This window comes from Podarcis erhardii, assembly GCF_964252035.2.
Source record: "Podarcis erhardii genome assembly, chromosome: 2".
NCBI lineage: Eukaryota > Metazoa > Chordata > Lepidosauria > Squamata > Lacertidae > Podarcis > Podarcis erhardii.
Window position 1 is genome coordinate 71,506,340 of NC_138498.1, and position 6,000 is coordinate 71,512,339.

The window sequence follows — 6,000 nt, forward strand, 5'->3', positions numbered from 1 at the left end:
AGATGGGCCTTAACAATACGAGAGCCTCTTGCCAGTATAGACACGACAGATATCAAGAGAGCATTGGTTTGACTTCCTGTGATGCTTCCTATGTTCTTGTGTTCCCAGACACTTAGGAAAAGAACCAAGTTAATGCAAGGATTGTATCCCCACGTAAGTCAATCTGCTGGCAGCTACGTGGAGCAAATATCTCTCCCTACCTGTGCATTTCTCTACCCCAAAGGGATGCCAACATCCAACTGAGGTTGGAGAAAGGGAATTGTTTTAAAAGAGCGTTTTGCATGGGTTTTAGAGAGGCATCACTTCCCATTGCAAGTGTTGCCCACACGTTTCTTTTGACTCACTCTGAATTCTGGTCGGGTTTTTTTTTAAAACAATACAGGGACTTGCAAAATCTCTTTAGTGGCTGCAGAAGTGGGATGAAATGTACCCACCGAAAGCAGCCACCTTTATTTCAAACCTCTTTCAACTGCGGAAAGAAAGATCGTCTCCATCCTGAATCTATTCCTGAGCTGAAGGCTTTTCATCTCAACAGTGAACTCTGTCTGTGAAATACGTCAAGAGCTCCGTATGCAGTATTTATCTTAAGCGCCTTGGGGGAAAGAAGGCACCCCAGGGCCATGAAATCAAAATACACCAAGATTTGTGAAGCTGAGCTACAGGTTTGGGCTTTAAAATAAATGAGGGGCAGAACAGGTCCTCCCCTCACCCTCCATTACAGTAGGAGATCACTGGATCTGCACATGTGATTGAAGCCATTTTATGTGCCAACTGCACAATCCATCTGCATGAATACAACTCAACTGTCATTCACAATGCAGGATGATGGAGGAAGGGGATATATCAGAAAGCTCATGAATTTAAAAAAAATGTGCAGCCAAACAAGTTTGGGACCAATCCTATGGAATCATAAGAACACAAAAAGATCCCAGTGGGATCAGACCCCAAGGCCTATCTTGTTCAGCAACCTGCTTTCCAGTGTGGTCAACCAATTCCCTACAAAAAGCCTGCAAACCAGGACATGAGTGCAACACCACTCTTCCCACTTGTGCTCTTCAACAACTGGAATTCAAAAGCATTCTACCTCTGATAGTGGATAGTAGTACGCAGTCATTGTGGCTCATAGCAATGCTTAACCCCTTAATGAAGAAATGCATGTGAAAACACAACTTGAAGGATCCAGGCAGATTTTGCAGAAAAGGCACACACCACCAGGTGACTTGCCCATTCCTGTTCACAAATCTTTATAAAACATATGTGAATTTTGAAAGATGACATGTTTTTCCACATGTCTGTTTGGATTTGAGTCGATAGGCTGGGAGGTGGGTTTGGGGAATTCTAGCTCTGCCAAGTCATAGATGATAGCTGAAAGGGCAACGTGCAGGCCATTCCAGGAATTGTGTGTGTATCTGCTGCAACGGCACTTGCTGGCTCAAGCGTTCCCCATCTCTCTCTGTTTACAAGGTGCCATGACTAACATTGTACTTTTTAAAAAAAACTGATTTCCATCCAACATAGGATTCTCTCTTATCTTGAGCCCAGATGCACTTGTATTCATTTGCACCCAACTTTCAATTAACTTAGTAAGACTAGGTGAGCCCTCTTTCCTTTTCAGAATGTAAGGGAGAAGGAGCAGATGTCCTGAAGCAGAAAGCTAAAGAAAGGTTTGGCTTCCGGAAACTTTCCAGCATTTATAAAATATACCTGAAAGGACATTCTGTGGGGAGGATGTACCGGTTATGTATGTTATGAGTCTGCACCCATGTGGCAGATTTTTCAGTAAGATCCATATTCATTGTCGCAGGAAGGTGCTACTGTTGCACAACTAATTCTTAAAGCTGCACTCCTATGCACACTTCTCAGAGAGTGAACCACACAAAAGACACTGGGGCTAACTTCTGAGTAAACATGCATAGGATTGGACTCCACATATTATATTTTAAAAGTGCATCTGTGCAGCCATTATTTGTTTTGTTTTCTAAGCTCATTCCTTAATAGATGATCCATTAAAGTGTTTACTTAAAACCCCCCACTATATATCCTTTTGGTTTAAGGAATTCTGAGCTGAATTGTCTTTTGGGGCACACAATTACTGTGAAGGCAGCAAATCCAACATAGTTCTGGGAATGACCAACAATGGGCATTGGCCACAGGGCTCCACAGGGAGGAATCAGAAGGGGCTCATTGGCAGCTCTGTGGAAAGTGAAACGTGACAGCAAGGGCCACATGCTTTAATAAGTAGACCAATTATCTAAAGCTTCCAGGAGCCAATTGTAACCAGAGAGTGTAATTTTTAATCAGGCGACTTCAGATTAATGGCACACTTGTCCACTTTTGAGAATATTTTGGTTCTAGTATGTAACTGCAACTCATCTCATCCTGTTAATACCTTTAAGAGTCACAAGAAAAATATTAAAGACAGTCTTTTTAAGAACAAGTGGTAGCTCTTTGGCACCTATTAATGATGTTTTGTAATATGAAAACTCAATCACATTATAATTAGCTATAGTTAATCTGCTAATTAAAGAGGCAGGTGATCAATCAACTAAAAATCCTTTAATTGGTTCACACGACTACTGATAATGAAAACAGTGCATGTCTTTTGTAGCTGCTGGGACCCAAAGCCTAGGGGTGAGCCCAAATGGAGTTCTCTTACTTTTGTTTACAAGGTTTGCTCAGAGTCCCTGAGCATTTGGGGAGGCACAGAGGTGGAAGGAGTCTTCTTCTGCAACTCCAATATCCCTAGCTCAGTCAAATGATGCTAATACAGCAAAGGTGGGAAAGGAATCCAATTCGAATTGGCAGGAAAGAGATCTCTGTTTCAGACGGCATAGTTTCCTCTTTCAGGGTGCCAACAGGCATATGAAGTGAGCTCCACCCTCTTCGGCATGAATTAGCCCTTCTTGTATCCCTAGTTTGACATGGTGTTCTACATCAAGTAATCTAGTATGTTTAAGGCGGATGTGATTTTAGGATATGGCAACGGGGCTCTGAAAAAGCCCATATAAGCAGGAGGCCTATGGGATCATCTACACTGGGATCATATGGGTTTTAACTGACTGCGAATGAATTTAATATATCCCAATACAGGCATCAGTTTGAGGGTTTAAAACAAAAATAAAAAATAAAAAATGGGGATCTTTTATTTTGGCTAGTCACAATGTTTATGTTTGTGGAAGGCAGAGATTTACAGAGCTGGTCCAAAACAATGCCATATGATATTTACACCCCACTCCAAATATATATCTATAGAAGAGGTTTTCTTGGTGAGTTGTTTTATCCATGCTCTGGAGCCCTAGTCAAAAAGGCTACTCTGTTATTAAAAATGAACTCTAAGTTCTGTACGGATCTTAATAATGTTAACTGGATATGAGAGCATATTGGGGGTACTGTATTTCAAAGCCTCAGCAGCCACCCCTTCGAATCTCAGCTTATCGGGTGATTAAAAAGACACAGAGAAACCCACAGCCAGGGCAAAGGAGTTGAGCGGATGAGTGCCGTTTGCTAACGCAGCCCCGCGGGCGCTCTTCTGCCAACCACAGCGAACGCTGGTGGCGCTGCGCACTCCAACCCCGGGGGTTTCTGTAACGAAGGACAAGAAAGCGAGGGACACGCCGTAGCCCGAGGAACATATGCGAGAAAACGCAGGTCGAGCTTCCCACCCACAAGGCCAGGGGAGGCGGGCAGCATCTGCACCCGGGCGCCAAAACAGAACCGCTAAACTTACAAGATGCCTCCCCAAGCACCGTCTGAGCGCAGATCCTCTAGTCTAGGGAGATCGTTCCCTTTTTAGAGGCATCTTTAGCCTGGATCTGAATCGAAGCATAAAAACTCCTGTTCTCAAAACAACCCCCCCCCCCGCACTCTCCAACCTGCAATTAAGACAGAATCTTTTAGTTGTGACATTCGCTGTTGTCATGGAAATAAGCGCGAGAGAGCGAGTTGATGGGCGGGGAAAAGGAAATCAAAATAGCAGAATCTGCCCGGGGAGAGGGGGAGCGGGCGGCAGCGAGAAAGAGTTGATGTGTGCGTGTGGAATGACAGTTGCTAATGCCGGCTAATGCCACCAGCTCCAGTTGGGCTTCCGCAGATTGTCCCATCCGGACTAGCCAGCAGCACCAACCTTTCTCGAGGCACGAAACTTGCAAGTGCGTAGCTGCAACCTGTACGTTGCTTCCACCAGCCCCGTGCGCGCGCATGGATTGCCTGGGGAAAGTGAAGCCGAGGAAGCTTTGCCTCCTCTCTCTGCCACGGGAGTAAAGGACCCCTAAAGAGTCTCAGTGGGAGGAGGGGACGCCCGACTCGGAAGCAGACCCCCCGCATCTGCCGCGTGGCCAGCCCGAATCCGAGCTGCCCCTACCCCGCGCCGCGCCTCCATCGCTCTCTGCGCAAGGCTGGGAAGCCAGCCTCGCCGAGTCTCTCCCAGGAGAAGCGCGCAGACGACGACGGCACCTCCCGCCCCACAGAGGGCGACGTGCCTCTTTCTGCCCCGGGCCCAAGCGAGAATCCCCGATGGCCGCGGGAGAGGGTGGGCGCGCGCACCGAGCAGCAAAGGGACCAGACGCCCGTTCCTTTTGCAGCAGCTGCAGATCGACTTCCACGTGGGGTCTGAGCTTGCTCCTTTTCTTAACCCTCCGCTAGCCTCCTGACTCCACCGCCCCCGTCCCACTCTGAACCCCCTTTTCGCGCGCAGACCCCCCCCCTCCAATTAATATTTGAATGTGTGCGCGCGCTCACTGCACGGGCTGGGGAAATCAAGACAGCGCGAGTGGGTGGGTGGGTGCGGGAATGAAGATCCGCAATTACTCAGCTCGGAGTCACTTTGCCGAAGTGAAGGTGCAGCGCAGAAACACTCCGAGCAATTCACGGCGGCAACGAAGGGGAGCGTTCGCGCGCAGCCCGGTCGACCCCACAGGTTGGATCGCCGCAGGGAAGCCACTTTCTCCCCAAGCTCCGCGGCGGGACAGGCGGCTACTTCCCAACGCGCAAGCTTTCCCCCTTGCAGCCGCAGCCTCAGAACCCCGCGAGGGAAAGCTTGCACATGCCCGGGTGTCTTCCTAGCCGGCTCCGGCGCCAAGGCTCCAGCAGGGGCCCTCCTCCCCTCGCCTCACTGCAGCAAGCCACGGGGGCCCCGCGCCGCGCCAAGACCCACCTGCAAATCTGCTCTGCCGCTGGAAGGGATCAGAGGGGTGGGAAGCGTTCCGGTGGCGGCGGCGGGGGGGGGGGAGCTGCCCTATTTCTCGCAACGGGGACTTCTCGCCCTCCCCGTGGTGATCGGCCCTCCTCAATAGCCCGCCCGGCTCTTCCCGGGGCGAGGGTGGCTGCAGGGTTGCAAGGCGAGATGTGGCGTCCGAATCCGCCGTAGGATCCCGTCGACTGAAGATGGAGCCGAGAGCGCTCGGTGCTCCGCGGCTCCTCGCAAGTTGAGCATCTCAGTTGAGTTCCAAGTGGGAAAGTTACAAAGGATGAAACTGACAAGGGCCCGCCCAGGAAGGGTGGGGCCACGGGCGACTGACGTCACCCGGAAACTTTACGCCCCTCCCACTACTTTTAACAATTGATCCTGGGCCCTGCCCGGGTTACCTTCTCCAGGTCCGGGACAAAATCATCTCCCAGGCTGGTTTAGAGAGGGAAAACTAGGAAGACGCGCATCATATTCCTGACCAACCTGATCTGTCCCAAGAGAAAAGCCTTTCCATGAAACTCTGTTCATTACAGTGACGTATTTCATGTTTTCTTTAACCTATATAATATACGACATTTGTAGCACCCCAGAGCGATAGAATATGCTAGTATCGTACACTTTGGTCACACAGGGCTGGGATTCGTTGCATGTTCATTACATCGGGACTGAACCCCGTCATCAACCGAATAGCAAACCAGAGACAGATATAACAGGAAAAGAATCATCGGTGGCACATTAGGCTTAATGGTGAAAGAACTATTTTTGGATATGGTTGCGAAACGGCATTCTTGTTGCAAAAGATGTAATTGTATACC

General features: G+C 49.0%; 1 protein-coding gene across 2 annotated transcripts in view; it reads right to left on the reverse strand.

Annotated features, from left to right (window-relative positions):
* CAMKV (CaM kinase like vesicle associated) overlaps positions 1–5,464 on the reverse strand; it is a 62,485-nt gene extending 57,021 nt beyond the window's left edge. Inside the window, exon 1 of one of the 2 annotated variants that reach the window (XM_081851340.1) lies at positions 5,153–5,464. The gene's annotated coding sequence lies outside the window, so the exon portion shown is untranslated. Of the gene's footprint in view, positions 1–3,727; positions 3,845–5,152 lie in introns of those variants that run through there. The other variant, XM_081851341.1, reaches the window with a different exon arrangement.
* Positions 5,465–6,000: the final 536 nt, after the last annotated feature.